Genomic DNA, 19,350 nt, shown 5'->3' with positions numbered 1-19,350 from the left:
TCCAGGAAGGAGCTGGTGTGGGCCGGGGGGGGGGGCAGAGGAGAGGCATTATCGCCATGGGGAACGGGTCGGGTGGGGCGAGCTGGCCTGGGGCGAGTGGATAAGCTATGGCTAGCAGGCGGAGGGGGGGGGGGCGGGTTGCCCTCTGATCCGGCTGATTACCTGGAACGTGAGGGGGCTGAATGGGCCGCTTAAGAGAACTAGGGTATTTTCTCATCTGAAGGGGCTGAAGGCGGACGTGGCTATGCTCCAGGAGACCCACTTGAAGGTGGCGGACCAGGTTCATTTGAGGAAGGGGTGGGTGGGGCAGATTTTTCACAGGATTGGACGAGAAGAACCGAGGGGTGGCGATTCTGGTGGGGAAGAGGGTGGCGTTCGAGGCGGCAGAGGTGGTGTCGGACAAGGAGGGCAGATATATTATGGTGAAGGGTAGGCTGCAGGGAGAGAAGGTGGTGCGGGTTAATGTATATGCCCCAAATTGGGATGATGCTGGCTTCATGAGGCGCTTGTTGGGCCGCATTCCGGACTTGGAGAAGGGGGCCTGATCATGGGGGGAGACTTGAACACAGTGCTGAATCCCACACTGGACCGGTCCAGTTCAAGGACGGGTAGGAGACCGGCGGCGGCCAAAGTGCTGAGGGGGTTTATGGACCAGATGGGAGGGGTGGATCCCTGGAGGTTTGGGAGGCCGAGAGCGCGGGAGTATTCCTTTTTCTCCCATGTCCATAGGGTTTATTCCCAAATAGATTTTTTCGTCCTGAGCAGGGGATTGATCCCGAGGGTGCAGGATGCCGAGTATTCGGCCATAGCGATTTCAGACCATGCTCCGCACTGGGTTGATCTGGAGATGGGGGAGGCGCGGGACCAGCGCCCGCTCTGGCGTCTGGATGTGGGGATGCTGGCTGATGAGGAGGTGTGTAGGAGGGTCCGGGGAAGTATTGAGGGGTATCTTGATACCAATGACACGGAGGAGGTCTGGGTGGGGATGGTCTGGGAGGCTCTGAAAGCAGTGATCCGGGGGGAGCTGATCTCCATCCGGGCCCATAGGGAAAGGAGGGAGAGGAAGGAGAGGGAGATACTGGTGGGGGAGCTCCTGGATGTGGGCAGGAGATACGCGGAGGCACCGGAGGAGGGGTTGCTGGGGGAACGGCGTAGTTTGCAGGCCAAATTTGACTTGTTGACCACCAGAAAGGCGGAGACACAGTGGAGGAGGGCGCAGTGCGCGGTATATGAGTATGGGGAGAAGGCGAGCAGGATGTTGGCGCATCAGCTCTGTCGGCGAGATGCGGCTAGGGAAATTGGTGGAGTGACGGATGGGGGTGCAGAAGGGGACAGAAGTAAACGGGGTCTTTAGGGACTTATACGAGGAACTGTCCCGGTCGGAACCTCCGATGGGGAGAGGGGGATGGAGAGCTTCGTGAACAGGCTATGTTTCCCAAGGGTTCAAGAGGAGCTGGTAGAGGGGCTGGGGGCGCCGATAGTGTTGGAGGAGCTAGTCGGGGGATTGGACAAATGCAGTCAGGTAAGGCCCCGGGGCCGGACGGGTTCCCGGTGGAATTTTATAAAAAGTATGCGGATCTGGTGGGCCCCCTGTTGGTGCGAGCCTTCAATGAGGCATGGGAGGGGGGGGGGCTTTGCCCCCGACGATGTAGCGGGCACTGATCTCTCTGATCCCCAAGCTGGATAAGGACCCCTTGCAGTGTGGATCATACAGGCCTATCTCGCTCCTCAATGTTGAGACCAAGTTGCTAGCAAAGATCCTGGCCTCCAGCATAGAGGATTGTGTGCCGGGGTGATACACGAAGATCAGGCAGGATTTGTCAAGGGACGGCAGCTCAACACGAATGTGCGGAGACTGCTAAATGTTATCATGATGCCGGCAGTGGAGGGGGAGGCGGAGATAGTGGTGGCGCTGGATGCAGAGAAAGCGTTTGATAGAGTTGAGTGGGGGTACCTGTGGGAGATGTTGGAGCGGTTCAGATTTGGGGAGGGATTCATCAAATGGGTGACGCTGCTCTACGCGGCTCCGATGGCGAGTGTAGTTACAAATGGAAGATCGGAGTACTTTAGGCTCTACCGTGGGACCAGACAGGGGTGCCTCATGTCCCCCTTGCTCTTTGCACTGGCGATTGAACCTCTGGCTATGGCGTTGAGGGAGTCAGGGAGATGGAGGGGTCTGGTGCAGTGCAGGGAGGAACATCGGGTATCGCTGAACGCGGATGACCTGCTGTTGTATGTGGCGGGGGTGATGGAGCTGTTAGCGGAATTTGGGGGCTTCTCGGGCTATAAGTTAAATTTAGGCAAGAGCGAGGTATTTGTAGTACACCCAGGTGATCGGGAGGAGGGAATTCGGAGGCTCCCGTTTAAGAGGGCAGTGAAGAGCTTCAGATATCTGGGGGTGCAGGTGGCCAGGAGTTGGGGGACTCTCCATAAGCTTAATTTTACCAGGCTGGTGGAGCAGATGGAGGAGGAATTTAAAAGGTGGGACACGGTGTCGCTATCGTTGGCGGGTAGAGTGCAGTCCGTCAAAATGACGGTTCTCCTGAGGTTCTTGTTCCTCTTCCAGTGTTTGCCCATCTTTATCCCTAGGGCCTTTTTTAGAAGGGTGACCAGCAGCATCATGAGCTTTGTTTTAGCGCACGGGACCTCGAGGGTGAAGTGGGTCTTCTTGGTGCGGGGTAGAGATGGGGGGGGGGGGGCGCTGGCATTACCCAATGGCGGCCAATGTGTCGATGGTTCGCAAGTGGGTGATGGAGGGCGAGGGGGCAGCATGGAAATGGATGTGGCGATACAAGCCTGGGGGCCCTGGTAACGGCGCCGTGGCCGCTCCGTCCTACGAGGTATACCACGAGTCCGGTAGTGACGGCTACCCTCAAGATTTGGGGGCAGTGGAGGCGACATAGGGGAGAAGTGGGGGGCTCGATGGAGGCTCCATTAAGGGGGAACCATAGGTTCGTCCTGGGGAACATTGATGGGGGATTCCAGGGTTGGTACAGAGCGGGCATCAGACAGCTGAGGGACCTGTTTATTTATGGGAGGTTTGCGAGCCTGGGAGAGTTGGAGGAGAAATTTGGGCTCTCCCTGGGAAACATGTTCAGGTATCTGCAAGTAAAGGCATTTGGTAGACGGCAGGTGGAGGGATTCCCTTCGCTTCCCGCTAGGGGGTGAGTGACAGGGTGCTTTTGGGGGTCTGGGTCGGAGTGGGGAAGATATCTGATATCTACAAGGTTATGCAGGGGGTGGAGGAGGTGTCAGTAGAGGAGCTCAAAACTAAGTGGGAGGGGGAACTGGGGGAACAGATCGAGGTCGGGACATGGGCTGATGCCTTGGAGAGGGTTAATACTTCCTCCTCGTGAGCGTGGCTTAGCCTCATCCAATTCAAGGTGCTGCACAGGGCCCACATGACTGGGACGAGGATGAATCTTTATTTATCTTTGGGGGTGAAGACCGGTGTGTCAGGTGCTCGGGGTGTCCAGCGAACCATGCCCATATGTTCTGGGCATACCCGGCACTGGAGGAGTTCTGGAAGGGGGTGGCGAGGACGGTGTCAAGGGTGGTGGGATCCAGGGTCAAGCCAGGATGGGTACTCGTGATTTTTGGGGTTGGGGTGGAGGCGAAAGAGGCCGGTGTGCTGGCCCTTGCGTCCCTAGTAGCCCGGCGACGGATTTTGCTTCAATGGAAGGATGCGAGGCCCCCAAGCGTGGAGACCTGGATCAATGACATGGTGGGCTTTATTAAGCTAGAGAAGGTCAAATTCGCCCTGAGAGGATCGGTACAAGGGTTCTTTAGGCTGTGGCAACCTTTCCTCTACTTTCTGGCACAACGATAGGGTACTGGGACAGTAGCAGCAGCAACCCGGGGGGAGGGGGGAAGGGGAGGGAAAAGGGGGGTGAGGGGGGTGAGAGGGGGTAAGGGGGGGTGAGGGGGGGTGAGGGAGGTGGGGGGGTGAGGGTGGGGTGAGGGGGTGGGGGGGTGGGGGTGTGAAGGGGGTTGGCGGGGTGAGGGGGGTGAGGGGGTGGGGGGACAATGACTATGTTTGTTTATTTAATCTTAATTTATTTTTAAGTTCTCTTGTTGGGGTTGGGGGTAATATGATACATGCGTTGATATGGTCTGGGGGTGTTACAGTTGTTATGGGTTATTTTGTTGCATTTCATTGTTTGTTGTTATATTTTATATTTTCTGGAAAAAATTCCAATAAAAATTATTTTTTTTTTAAAAAAGAGATGGAGTAACGCTTGAGGTAATAATGCAGCCAAGGCTGAAAGTCAGAGATTAAATTTTCAAGTGCTTGCCATTCTGTTCATGGGAAAGACGTGCGCGTGTTCTTGAGGGTCAGTCAGCCACACACATTGTGCAATTTGCAGTGCGGTAGCGCCTCACAAACTATCTTGCTTGCCCATTGATCCCATTCGCTGGAGTCACTGTGCAACTTTTGCGTGTAGTATTCCAACTGGCTCTCTCAGTTGAGCCTGACATGATTCAGCGACGCTGCTCTCAGCCCTCAGTAAAACGGGACACTGGCCCCTGTGAAACATGATGACTTGTCCCAATACCCCCCACTGTGCCTTGGGGGGTGAAAAGATTGGGTGTCATCTTTGAGGGAGGTGTCCTGTCACATCATTGCATAACAATGTTTGCACACAATCAGACTCTCTTGTCGCACCCGCTGTTCTTGCACATTTAACGAAAGAGGTAAACTATTTGAGTGAAAATTTGCCACCTACGCCTGCAGCTGGGGTTCCATGGTGTAATGGTCAGCACTCTGGACTCTGAATCCAGCGATCCGAGTTCAAATCTCGGTGGAACCTTTCTCCTTGCCAAAGCCAATGATTTGTGAGCGAGAGCACTCCTTTCCCATTTGGTGCAAATTGACTGCATCATTTCTCAACCTCCTCAACGGCCCCTGCAATTCACATTGCTCAGCCTCTGCTGCCGGCTGCCTGCACACGCTTCATTTTGCCATCCTGTGGGCCCTGCTCCTTTAATATCTGTGTTGAAAGGCGGTTGCAGTTTGCCTGCCACAGCAACTTCTATTCGACTGCAGTCAGAGAATCTTTGTTCAAGCAAACTTTTGTGTGCGTGTGGAGAAAAGACTGCAACCAGCTCAACCCTTCAGCAGTGTCGGTTCCATGGTGTAACGGTGAGGACTGTGGTCTTTGGACTTTGAATCCAGCGATTCGAGTTCAAATCTCGCTGAAGCCAGTACTCTGTTTGTTCACCTCTTGGTTAAATTGGGGACAGCTGAGTAAAAGATCCCAATGCAGGCGGGGTTGCTGTCCACAGGCATTTACTGCCTTTCAACTCATTGTTTTATTGAGCGATTGTCCACTCGGTTTGATGTGGTCACACCAGCCGAAACAATTGCTGCGTGGTCGCTCTCTTTTCCTGCGTGGCGCTGAGGGTGTTGTGAACTTGCCACTCTGCTCCAAACTCAGCAGGCAAGGCACATGTCACTTCAATTGTCTCCTTCAATACGACCACTTTTAACTTTTCCTTTCATGCCAAGCGTCGTGCGTGAATACCTTTGCAATGTTTGTACACTGATCCCGAGGCAGCATTGCAATACTCGGGGGAAAACGGCTTCAGCGGCGCTGGGAGCGGCTGCTTGTCTGCACCGCTTTCATTTGCACAGCAGTCAAACCGAGTCAGAGGCTGAGTGACAGAGATGAAGTAACGCTTGAGGTAATAATCCAGGCAAGGCTGAACATCGGAGATTAAATTTTCAAGTGCCTACCATTCTGCTCATGGGAAAGACGTGCGCGTATTCTGGAGGGTCAGTCAGCCACACACATTGTGCAATTTGCAGTACGGTAGCACCTCACACACTATCTTGCCTGCCCAATGATCCTATTCGCTGGAGTCACTGTGCTACTTTTGCGTGCAGTATTCCAGCTGGCTCTCACAGCTGAGCCTGACATGATGCAGCGACGCTGCTCTGAGCCCTCAGCAAAACGGGACACTGGCCTCTGTGAAACATGGTGTCTTGTCCCAATACCCCCCGCGGTGGCTTGGGGGGGGGGGGGGTGAAAAGATTGGGTGTCATCTTTGAGGGAGGTGTCCTGTCACATATTTGCATAACAATGCTTGCACACAATCAAACTCTCTTGTCGCACACGCTGTTCTTGCACATTTAACGAAAGAGGTAAACTTGTTTGAGTGAAAATGGATAGAGCAGGGCGCGGAATGGTTGTTGCAGGTGCCGGCGATTAGATATTTCAGTAAGTTCAGGGAAGGTGGTAAGAGAGGGGGTGGGGTGGCATTGTTAGTCAAGGACAGTATTACGGTGGCTGAGAGGACATTTGATGAGGACTCGAATACTGAGGTAGTATGGGCTGAGTTAAGAAAAAGGAAAGGAGGTCACCCTGTTAGGGCTTTTCTATAGGCCTCCGAAAAGTTCCAGAGATGTCGAGGAAAGGATTGTAAAGATGATTCTGGATAGGAGCGAAAATAACAGGGTAGTTGTTATGGGGGACTTTAACTTTCCAAATATTGGAAACACTATAGTTCGAGTACATTAGATGGACCCGTTTTTGTCCGATGTGTGCAGGATGGTTTCCTGACGCAGTATGTAGATAGGCCAACAAGAGGCGAGGCCGTCTTGGATTTGGTACTGGGTAATGAACCAGGACAGGTATTAGATTTGGAGGTAGGTGAGTATTTTGGTGATAGTGACCACAATTCGATTACGTTTACTTTAGCGATGGAAAGGGATAGGTATAAACCGCAGGGCAAGAGTTATTGCTGGGGGTAAAGCAATTATGATGCGATGAGGCAAGACTTAGGATGCATCGCCTGGAGTGGAAAACTGCAGGGGATGGACACAATGGAAATGTGGAGCATGTCCAAGGAACAGCTACTGCGTGTCCTTGATACGTATGTAACTGTTAGGCAGGGAGGAAGTGGTCGAGTGAGGGAACCATGGGTTACTAAAGCAGTTGAAACACTTGTCAAGAGGAAGGAGGCTTATGTGAAGATGAGACGTGAAGGCTCAGTTGGGTCGCTTGAGAGTTACAAGTTAGCTAGGAAGACTCTAACGAGAGAGCTAAGAAGAGCCAAGCGAGGACATGAGAAGTATTTGGCAGGTAAGATCAAGGATAACCCTTAAGCTTTCTATAGGTATGTCAGGAATAAAAGAATGATTAAGGTAGGGCCAGTCAAGGACAGTAGTGGGAAGTTGTGCGTAGAGTCCGAGGAGATAGGAGAGGTGGTAAATGAGTATTTTTCGTCAGTATTCACACAGGAAAAAGACAAAGTTGTTGAGGAGAATACTGAGATACAGGCTACTAGACTAGAAGGGCTTGAGGTTCATAAGGCGGAGGTGTCAGCGATTCTGGAAAGTGTGAAAATAGATAAGTCCCCTGGGCCGGATGGGATTTTATCCTTGTATTTTCTGGGAAGCTAGGGAGGAGATTGCTGAGCCTTTGGCTTTGATCTTTAAGTCATCTTTGTCTACAGGAATAGTGCCAGAGGACTGGAGGATAGCAAATGATGTCTCCTTGTACAAGAAGGGGAGTAGAGATAACCCCGGTAACTATAGACCAGTGAGCCTTACTTCTGTTGTGGGAAAAGTCTTGGAAAGGTTTATTAGAGATAGGATGTATAATCATCTGGAAAGGAATAATTTGCTTAGAGATAGTCAACATGGTTTTGTGAAGGGCAGGTCGTGCCTCACAAACCTCATTGAGTTCTTCGAGAAGGTGACCAAAGAGGTGGATAAGGGTAAAGCAGTTGATGTGGTGTATATGGATTTCAGTAAAGCGTTTGATAAGGTTCCCCACTGTAGGCTATTGCAGAAAATACAGAGGCATGGGATTCAGAGTGATTTAGCAGTTTGGATCAGAAATTGGATTGCTGATAGAAGACAAAGTGTGGTGGTTGATGGGAAATGCTCTGACTGGTGTCCAGTTACTAGTGGTGTGCCACAAGGATCTGTTTTGGGGCCGTTGCTGTTTGTCATTTTTATAAATGACCTGGAGGAGGGCGTAGAAGGATGGGTGAGTAAGTTTGCAGATGACACTAAAGTCGGTGGAGTTGTGGACAGTGCAGAAGGATGTAGATAAGCTGCAGAGCTGGGTTGACAGGTGGCAAATGGAGTTTAATGCAGAAAAGTGTGAGGTGATTCATTTTGGAAGGAATAACAGAAAGGCAGTGTACTGGGCTAATGGTAAAATTCTTGGTAGTGTGGACGAACAGAGAGATCTCGGTGTCCCTGTCCATAGATCCCTGAAAGTTGCCACCCAGGTTGATAGGGTTGTGAAGAAGGCCTATGGTGTGTTGGCCTTTATTGGTAGAGGGATTGAGTTTCGGAGCTATGAGGTCATGTTGCAGTTGTACAAAACTCTGGTGCGGCCGCATTTGGAGTATTGTGTAGAGTTCTGGTCGCCACATTATAGGAAGGATGTGGAAGCATTGGAAAGTGTACAGAGGAGATTTACAAGAATGTTGCCTGGTATGGAGGGAACATCATATGAGGAAAGGCTGAGGGACTTGAGGCTGTTTTCGTTGGAGAGAAGAAGGTTAAGAGGGGACTTAATTGAGGCATACAAGATGATCAGAGGGTTAGAGAGGGTGGACATCGAGACCCTTTTTCCTCGGATGGTGATGTCCAGCACGAGGCAACATAGCTTTAAATTGAGGGGAGATAGATATAGGACAGATATCAGAGGTAGGTTCATTAGTCAGAGAGTAGGAAGGGCGTGGAATGCCCTGCCTGCAACAGTAGTGGACTCGCCAACACTAAACGCATTCAAATGGTCATTGGATAGACATATGGACGATGAGGGAATAGTGTAGATGGGCTTTAGAAGGGTTTCACAGGACAGGGCCACATCGTGGGCCTACGGGCTGTACTGCGCTGTAATGTTATCTGTTCTATGTTCTCTGTTCTATGCTGCAGCACAGAATGGAACCCCATTCCATGGTGTAATGGTGAGCACTCTGGGCTCTGAATCCAGCGATCCGAATTCAAATCTCGGTGGAGCCATTCTTCTTGCCGAAGCCAATTATTTGCGTTTGAGAGCGAGAGCACTTCTTTCACATTTGCCACAAAGTGCAAATTGACTGCATCATTTCTCAGCCGCCATAACGGCCACTGCAATTCACATTGCTCAGCCTCTGCTGCTGGCTGCCTGCACACGCAGCATTTTGCCATCCTGTGGGCCCTGCTCTTTAACTTCTGTGTTGAAAGGCGGCACCAGTTTGCCTGCCACAGCAACTGCTATTCGACTGCAGTCAGAGAATCTTTGTTCCAGCAAGCTTTCGTGTGCGTGTTGAGAAAGGACTGCAGGCAGCTCAACCCTTCTGCAGCGTAGGTTCAATGGTGTAACGGTGAGCACTCTGGACTTTAAAACCAGCGGTCCGAGTTCAAACCTCGGTGGAGTCCGTACTCTGCATGTCCCACGTCTTGATTTAATTGGGGACAGCTGAGTAAAAGATCGCAATGCAGGCAGGGCTGCTGTCCACAGGCATTTTCTGCCTTTCAGCTTATTGTCTCATTGAGCGATTGTCCACTCGGTTTGATGTGGTCACACCAGCCGAAACATTTGCTGCGTGGTCGCTGTCTTTTCCTGCGCGGCGCTGTGGGTGCTTGTGAACTTGCAACTCTGCTCCAAACTCAGCAGGCAAGTCACATGTCACTTCAATTGTCTCCTTCAACACGACCATTTTTAACTTTTCCTTTCATGCCAAGCGTCGTGCGTGAATACCTTTGCAATGTTTGTACACTGATCCCGAGGCAGCATTGCAATACTCGCGGAAAACGGATTCAGCAGCGCTGGGAGCGGCTGCTTGTCTGCACCGCTTTCATTTGCACAGCAATCAAACCGAGTCAGAGATGGAGTAACGCTTGAGTTAATAATCAAGGCAAGACTGAACGTCGGAGATTAAATTTTCAAGTTCTTGCCAGTCTGCTCATGGAAAGGACGTGCGCGTATTCTTGAGGGTCAGTCAGGCACACACGTTGTGCAATTTGCAGTACGGTTGCAGCTCACAAACTATCTGGCTTGCCCATTGATCCCATTCGATGGAGTCACTGTGCAACTTTTGCGTGCAGAATTCCATCTGGCTCTCACAGCTGAGCCTGACATGATTCAGCGACGCTGCTCTGAGCCCTCAGCAAAACGGGACACTGTCCTCTTTGAAACATGATGACTTGTCCCAATACCAACCGCGGTGGCTTTGGGGGGTGAAAAGGTTGGGTGTCATCTTTGAGGGAGGTGTCCTGTCACATCTTTGCATAACAATGTTTGCACGCAATCAGACTTTCTTGTCGCACCCGCTGTTCTTGCACATTTAACAAAAGAGGTAAACTTGTTTGAGTGATAGTTTGCAGCCCAATGCTGCAGCTGGGGTTCCATGGTGTAATGGTCAGCACTCTGGGCTCTGAATCCAGCGATTCGAGTTCAAACCTCTGTATAACCTTTCTTCTTGCCAAAGCCAATGATTTGTGTTTGAGAGAGAGAGTATTTCTTTCACATGTGCCACAAAGTGCAAATTGACTGCATGATTTCTCAGCCGCCTTAACGGCCACTGCAATTCACATTGTTCAGCCTTTGCTGCCGGCTGCATGCACAAGCAGCATTTTGCCATCCTGTAGGCCCTGCTCTTTAACTTTTGTGTTGAAAGGCGGAACCAGTTTGCCTGCCACAGCAACTGCTATTCGACTGCAGTCAGAGAATCTTTGTTCAAGCAAGCTTTTGTGTGCGTGTGGAGAAAAGACTGTAGGGGCAGCAGGGTAGCATGGTGGTTAGCATAAATGCTTCACAGCTCCAGGGTCCCAGGTTCGATTCCCGGCTGGGTCACTGTCTGTGTGGAGTCTGCACGTCCTCCGCCTGTGTGCGTGGGTTTCCTCCGGGTGCTCCGGTTTCCTCCCAGAGTCCAAAGATGTGCGGGTTAGGTGGATTGGCCATGCTAAATTGCCCGTAGTGTCCTAATAAAAGTAAGGTTAAGGGGGGGGTTGTTGGGTTACGGGTATAGGGTGGATACGTGGGTTTGAGTAGGGTGATCATGGCTCGGCACAACATTGAGGGCCGAAGGGCCTGTTCTGTGCTGTACTGTTCTATGTTCTAGACAGCTCAACTCTTCAGCAGAGTAAGTTCCGTGATGTAATGGTTAGCACTCTGGACTTTAAATCCAGCGATCTGAGTTCAAATCCTGGTGGAGTCAGTATTCTGCTTGTCACACCTCTTGATTAAATTGGGGACAGCTGAGTAAAAGATCCCAATATAGCTGGGGCTGCTGTCCACGGGCCTTTTCTGCCTTTCAGCTCATTGTCTTATTGAGCGATTGTCCACTCGGTTTTGATGTGGTCACACCAGCCGAAACATTTGCTGCGTGGTCGCTGTCTTTTCCTGCGTGGCGCTGTGGGTGCTTGTGAACTTGCCACTCTGCTCCAAACTCTTTTTTTTAAAATAATGTTTTTGAAATTTTAACAAAATATAAACATCTCAACTCTATTAACAACCGCGGTGACACCCCAAGAACAACACCCACCCAACTTCAAAACCAACTACAAACAAAAGAAAAAAACAAAAGACCACCCAAACAACAAAAGGGAAAGAGATAACACCGGCCACATCCCACACAAACCCATGTACACAGTTCTCCCTCCCACCGATCCAACCCCCCCCCCCCTTCCTCCCTTCCTCCCTCCCCCACCCCCCCCCCCCCCCCACCACCCCCCGGGTTGCTGCTGCTGCTGGCCAAGTTGAGAGGGTTGTTAAGAAGGCGTGCGGTGTGTTAGCTTTTAATGGTAGGGGAAGGACGTTTCGGAGCCATGAGGTCATGTTGCAGTTCTACATAACTCTGGTGCGGCCGCATTTGGAGTATTGCGTGCAGTTCTGGTCGCCGCATTTCTGGAAAAATGTGGAAGCATTGGAAAGGGTGCAGTGGAGATTTGCCAGGGTGTTGCCTGGAATGGAGGGAAGATCTTATGAGGAAAGGCTGAGGGAATTGAGGCTGTTTTCGTTAGAGAGTAGAAGGTTAAGAAATGACTTCATCGAGGCACACAAGATGATCAGAAGATCAGAAAGGGTGGTCAGTGAGAGCCTTTCTCCTCGGATGGTTATGTCTAGCACGAAGGGACATAGCTTTAAATTGAGGGGAGATAGATATACGACAGATGTCAGCACTAGGGGATGGTTGAGCTCACTCGGCTAAATCGCTGCCTTTTAAAGCAGGCCAGCAGCTCGGTTGGATTCCCGTACCAGCCTCCCCGGACAGGCGCCGGAATGTGGCGACTAGGGGCTTTTCACAGTAACTTCATTGAAGCCTACTCGTGACAATAAGCGATTTTTATTTTCATTTCATTTCATTTACTCAGAGAGCATTAAAAGCGTGGAATGCCCTGTCTGCAACAGTAGTTGACTCGCTAACACTAAATGCATTCAAATGGACGATAAGGGAATAGTGCAGATGGGGTTTAGAGGGTTTTCACAGCTCGGTGCAACATCGAGGGCCGAAGGGCCTGTACTGCGCTGTAATGGTCTATGTTCTATGAGGCACCTTGTCAAAGGCCTTACTGAAGTCCATATAGACAACATCCTCTGCCCTACCTGCATCAATCATCTTTGTGACTTCTTCGAAAACCTCTATCACGTTATTGAGACACGACCCCCCCCCCCCCCTTCACAGAACCATGTTGCCTCTCACTAATACGTCCTTTTGCTTTCAAATGCGTGTAGATCCTGTCTCGAAGAATTCTCTCCAGCAATTTCCCGACCACTGACGTAAGGCTCGGTGGCTTGTAGTTCCCTGGAATATCCTTGCTACCCTTCTTAAGCAAAGGAATATCATTGGCTATTCTCCAGTCCTCTGGGACATCACGTGAAGACAGTGAAGATCCAAAGATTTCTGTCAAGGCCAAGGAATTTCCTCTCTAGTCTCCCTATGTATTCTGGCGTAGATCCCATCTGGCCCTGGGGACTTATCTACCTTAATATTTTTCAAGACCCGCAACGCCTCGTCTTTTTGAATCTCAGGATGACCCAGGCTATCTACACACCCAGAATCAGCATCCACCAATTCATTCTCTTTGGTGAATACTGATGCAAAGTATTAATTTAGTACCTCGCCCATTTCCTCTGGCTCCACACATATATTCCCTTGCCTTCCCATCAGTGGGCCAACTCTTTCCCTGTCTACCCTCTTGCTTTTTACCTCTCCATTCACCTGAGGAAGGAGCTGCGCTCCGAAAGCTCGTGTTTGAAACAAACCTGTTGGACTTTAACCTGGTGTTGTAAGACTTCTTACTGTGCTCACCCCAGTTCAACGCCGGCATTTCCACAACTTGCTTTTTATGTACGTGTAAAATGCCTTGGGATTTTCCTTAGCCCTATTTGCCAATGTATTTTGGTGACCACTTCTAGCCCTCCTGACACCTTGCTTAAGTTCCTTCCTACTTTCCTTATATTCCACGCAGGCTTCGACTGTTCCCAGCCTTCTAGTCCTGACAAATTCCTCATTTTTCTTTCTGACGAAACCTACAATATCTCTTGTTATCCAAGGTTCCCGAAATGTGCCGCATTTATCATTCTTCCTCACAAGAACATGCCGGTTATTAATTCCTCTCAAGTGACATTTGAAAGCCTCCCACATGTCAGATGTTGATTTACCCTCAAACATCCACCCCCAATCTAGGTTCTTCAGTTTCCGCCTCATATAGTTCTAATTAGCCTCACCCCAATTTAGCTCATTCACCCTAGGGCCAGTCTTATCCTTGTCCACCAGCACTTTCAAACTTACTGAACTGTGATCACTGTTACCAAAATGCTCCCCTCCTGAAATTTCTACCACCTGGCCGGGCTCATTCCCCAATGCCAGTTCCACTACAGACCCTCCCCTAGTTCGACTCTCTACATATTGTTGTAAGAAGCCCTCCTGGATGCTCCTTCCAAACTCTGCCCCGTCTAAGCCCCTGGCACTCAGTGAGTCCCAGTCAATTTTGTGGAAATTGAAGTCGCCCATCACAACAACCCTGTTGTCTGCTCTTTTCCAAAATATGTTTACCTATCTGTTCCTCTATATGCCACTGGTTGTTGGGAGGCCTGCAGTAAACCCCCAACATTTGGACTGCACCATACGTATTCCTGATCTCTACCCATAAAGCCTCGCTGCCCTCTGAAGTGTCCTCGTTTTACATCCCCCTCTATCTCGCCTGAAACATCGAAATACTGGAACATTTAGCTGTGGATCATGCCCTTCCCTCAACCACGTCTCTGTAAAGGCAACAACATCATAGTTCCAAGTAGAAATCCAAGCTCTAAGTTCATCTGCCTCACCCAAAATACTTCTTGCATTAAACATATGCACTTCAGGCCACCAGACCCGCTGTGTTCAGCAACATCTGTCTGCTCTGCCTCAGAGCCATACTGGCTCTATTCCCAAGTTCACCCTCAATGATTTCACCTTCTGACCTATTGCTCCATTGCCCACCCCCGGTCCGACAACTCCCACCCATGGACACCCTCCATGCCGCCGCCCCACAACTCCTTCCATGATTCATACCTGCCTCACTACCGGGTGCAGTTCCTGTGTTGGCAGTGGGTCTGGTGCATGGGATGGAGGATGATGACAAACCGCTCTGTGATGGGCTCTACTAGTCTACATTGTTAAACAACGTCTGACTCCTTCCCACGGCTACACTTTGCAACATCCACCTGGGTGATTCCTGCACGCGAGCTGGCCATTCTATCACACTGTCCCACCCAACACTTGCGGGGGAGGAGTGGGGTGGGGCATCGGAGCGTTGATCGCTGGCGAACATGGTCCCTGGGCCAAGCCCACCCACAATTCTCGCGCGCCCACCTCCCAATTCGCGCTCCCCACCCCACTCCCAGTGACCCCGCTGCATCCAGCCCTTCCCGGCCGATCCCTCACACCCTCTGCCAGAGCGCAGAGGCAGGTTGGAACTTTATGAACAAAACTGTTCAATGTGCAAAGGTGAACAATGTTAGCAGATGTGTGTCCTAGCCCCTAACTGAACATAGTGTGCTGCGCTCGTGCCAACCTATCTCATGTCTCCCTTTCTGGACTTACGGTCGCTAACGCTACGTCTACGCGAATCTCCAGACGGTACATCAGGGTTGGAGGTAACCTGCTGTGATTCGTGCACTTTGGCGGCCGTCTTCTGGGGAGACTGGGCCTGGATGGCCTTGGCTGCTGCTCGGTGTACGAGGTGGCGGGTCGGCAGCCTGCTGTGCCCGCTGCCCACCAGATCTGCCAGGTACAGGAGCAGGAAGTCCCTGAGGTGTTCCGGCACCACCACATGACTGCGGGTTCCAGCGGTTCGGACCCCATTGCCTCCTCCTCCCTCGGGTTTCTCGATGGCGCCCAGCCTATTACATGGGACCGCACTTACCCCAGAGGCTCCACCAGAACCTGGCGCTGCCAATCCAGGAGGACCGCTGCCGTCCCTACCAGGGCCGCAATGTTCGCAGCCATGGAGCGAGGGAGTAGATCACTTCCCTCTGGGTGTGTGTTACCTCAGCCAGTGACTGTGTCACCACTCTTTGGGTGTGTGCCAACTCAGCCAGTGACTGCGTCACCTCCTTCTGAAACAATCTCATTGCGGCTCTGGCCCAGCCATGGCCCCAGCCATGACCCGCTGTGACTTGATCACCCTCTGGTGTGGCGTTGCGATGTCCAGGCGGCTCTGGTATATGGCTAGCATTGAGAGGGCAGCCCTGTCTTCGGCCTCGGACACACTGTCCTCCAAGGCCCTTCACATCAACGCCTATGGACAATAACTTCGCCCGCACAGCCTCCACCACATACGGGTTTGGTCTGGTGGCACAAGTATCGGCACCACTTCCTATCGCTGCATCTGGCTGGACTCCTCCAACTGTACCTGCAGGGGCTGTATTGTCGCGGCTTCCCCTTCACGTAGTCCCTGGCACTGGGAATGAATCTCCACCATTGATGGAATTGCCTTTTCCAGAAGCCCGATTCCCGTCTGGACGGCAGGACGTCCATGCGGTTGGGCCGCCCTCCGATCGACTGCCCCCTCGGGGATTTCTACCGCCAGCTGATGTGCTGCTGCATGTGTGCGGTGACAACCTGATAGTTTACCTGGAGCCTCTTCGCCATGGTGCCCAACCGAGGTGAATGTCTCTGGGATGGTGGAGGGTGTTGCAGACGGTTGTTGACTGTAAATCTGTGCTGTCCCGGACATGGGCACCTTTTTAAAACAAAATTTAGTTTGCCCAATTCATTTTTCCAATTAAGAGGCAATTTAGTGTGGCCAATCCACCTACCCTGCACATCTTTGGGTTGTGGGGTCGAAACCCACACAAACACGGCAAGAATGTGCAAACTCCTCACGGACAGTGACCCAGAGCCGGGATCGAACCTGGGACCTTGGCGCCGTGAGGCAACAGGGCTAACCCACTGTGCCACCGTGCTACTCCTCTAGGGCGTTCCTACCGGCGGTGTGAGGGCTCCCGTCCCTGTCTCTGTCATCGTCACTACTGTCGAGGTGTGATTGGGCTTGTGGGCGTGGTCAGAGGGCTCTAGGGGGGCCCGCCTCATCATCAGGTGATCCTGCAACACACAATATAAGACACATGATTGGATCGTGAGTGGAGGTGGTTGATTCTGGGTATGGAGAGGGGAAGCTGGAGTTATGGGAGCGGGTGGTGCTGGTGTATGGGGTAATGAGGGCGATGGTGTAAGGTGGTGACACACGTGCCACGCTGAACCGCAACTTAACGGGTGCCACTTGGTCACCCGACACCGGACTTTCCCTCTGCGTCTTCCCTCTCTCCGGGCCCACCGACCAGGTTCAGAACCCGCTGCTCTGCCACGACAAGGGGCCGCATGTTTTGTGGTCCCCTCCAGTTTTTTCCGTCTCGCGGTGGTTGTGGGTCTCCTTCTCCTGGGTGGAGGCAGAGGGACAGAAAGCTCACAGTGTAAGCCTGCCGTACACATGAACAGAGAACAATACAGCACAGGCCAAACCCGTCGGCCCTCCAAGTCTGAATGAAATGAAAAATGCTTATGTCACGAGTAGGCTTCAATGAAGTTACTGTGAAAAGCCCCTAGTTGCCACATTCCAGCGCCTGTCCGGGGAGGCTGGTACGGGGATCGAACCGTGCTGCTGGCCTGCTGTTAAAAGCCAATGATTTAGCCCAATGAGCTAAACCAGCCCCTGTACCAATCATGATGCCAATCATTTCCAAGACCCTCAGCACTTCCTTGTGCCGTATCTGCCATTGGAGCAGAATTAGGCAACTTTGCCTATCGAGTCTGCTCCGCCATTCAATCATCCCCAATGTCCTGCCTTCTCCCCATAACCCTTGATTCCCTTATTGATCAAGAATCTATGTATCTTGCAGACAGTCAGTGAATTGGCCTCCACAGCATTCTCCACAGAGTTCCACAGATTCACCACTCTCTGGCTGAAGAAATTCCTCCTCATCTCAGTTTTAAAGGATCGGCCCTTTGGTCTAATATGGCATTCTCTGGTTCTAGTTTATTCCTACAGCTGGAAAAATCCTCTCCACGTCCACTCGATCCAGGCCTCTCAGTATCTTGTAAATTTCAATAAGGTCCCGTCTCATCATTACAAACTCCAACGAGTACAGACCCAGAGACCTCAATCGTTGCTCATACGGCACGTTCTTTATTGCAGCGTTCATTCTTTATTCAGGGATCATTTCCAAGGCCAGCATATGCTTTCTTGGGGCCCCAAACTGCTCACAATGCTCCAGTTGGGTCTGACCAGAGCCTTATACATCCTCAGAAATAAATCCCTGGTCTTGTATTCTAGCCCTCTTGACATGAGTGCTAACATTGCATTTGCCTTTTAAGCGCCGACTGAACCTGCATATTAACCTTCAGAGAATCGTGAACAAGGATTCCCAAGTCCCTTTGTGCGTCAGCTTTCCGAAGCATTTCCCCATTTTGAAAATAGTCTATGCGTAAATTCCTCCTTCCAAAGTGCACAGCCTCACACTTTTCCACATTGTATTTCATTTGCCACTTCATTGCGCACACTCCTCGCTTGTCCAAGTCCCTCTGCATCCCCCTTGCTTCCGCAATACTCCCTGTCCCTCTGCAGATCTTTGTATCATCTGCAAACCTAGCAACAGTGCCTTCAGTACCTTCTTACAGATAATTAATGTTTATTGTAAAACGTTGTGGTTCCCGCACAGACCCCTGAGGCACACCACTAGTCACCGGCTGCTATCCTGATAAATACCCCTTTCTCCCCACACTCTGACTTCTGACAGTCAGCCAATCCTTTATCCATGCCAGGATATTACCCTGAGGTCTTAACTTATAAAACAGTACCCTCTGCGGCACCTTGTCAAAGACCTTCTGGAAATCTAAATAAATTACGTCCACTGGTTCTCCTTTGTCTAATTTGCTTGTTATTTCCTCAAAGAACTCTAACACATTTGTCAGACACGACCTCCCTTTGACACATGCAGCACTTTATGAACAGAGACTAAAAACGGGCTTTTATATTTGGCAAAAATATTGCAGTTTACATTACCTGACAGAATACGACAATAATGGGTACTTACGGCGATCGATGAGTATTTACAATTGCCTGAGATACAGGTTAACACATTAGAAATGGCAAAAAATTGAGTTATAAATCATGCAACTTGATAATGAAAAAGAATTAAAGCAGCTTGAAAACGAAATGCGAGAGAAAGGGATATCAGTGGAAAAGGAAAGGAGAAAGAGGAAAGAGGAAGAAAAGAAAGAAAGGGAGATACAGATCAAGGAAAAAGATGAGAAGAAGAAGAAAGAAAGAAATAAAGAATAGCCCTAGCAGAACAAACAGAAAGAGAAAGGGGGGTACAGATCAGGGAAAAAGAAAGAGAGAGAGGAAATGGAAAAAGAGAGAGTTTAGAGTTCACAAAAGGCCATGAAGCATGGCAGTCAGCTAAAATTGGTGGATGTAAAGGGAAACGTACAGATATTGATGGAGGATCGTGATGAGGATGAAGAGAGAGAGGCTAGAGTTCAATAAAGGGCGTGGAGAGAGAGAGGCGATACTTCAATATAGACCGTGGAGAGAGAATGAGGCGATACTTCAATAAAAATTGCGGAGAAAAAGAGGCGAGACTTCAGTAAAGAGTGCGGAGAGAGAGCGAGGCGGGAATTCAGTAGAAATTGCGGAGAAAGAGAGGCGATACATCAGGAAAGATCGTGCAGAGGGAGGCGAGACTTCAATAAAGAGCGGAGAGAGGGGGGCGATACTTCAATAAGGAGCGGGGATCAAGCGGCGAGACTTCAATAAAGAGCGGAGATAGAGAGGCGAAACTTCAATAAAGATAACGGAGAGCGAGTTTCGTCACCTTGAATTAGTTGGAGGATGAGAGGGGATATTTTTAGTTC

The 19,350-nt window shown here is 50.7% G+C and overlaps 1 non-coding gene across 1 annotated transcript; it reads left to right on the top strand.

Annotated features, from left to right (window-relative positions):
• Nucleotides 1-4,739: 4,739 nt before the first annotated feature.
• On the top strand, nt 4,740-4,811 carry trnaq-cug. The gene has a single exon. It is a non-coding gene; the product is annotated as a tRNA-Gln (tRNA).
• Nucleotides 4,812-19,350: the final 14,539 nt, after the last annotated feature.

Source organism: Scyliorhinus canicula, chromosome 29 (genome assembly GCF_902713615.1).
Source record: "Scyliorhinus canicula chromosome 29, sScyCan1.1, whole genome shotgun sequence".
NCBI lineage: Eukaryota > Metazoa > Chordata > Chondrichthyes > Carcharhiniformes > Scyliorhinidae > Scyliorhinus > Scyliorhinus canicula.
This window is presented reverse-complemented; position numbering and strand designations above follow the sequence as displayed.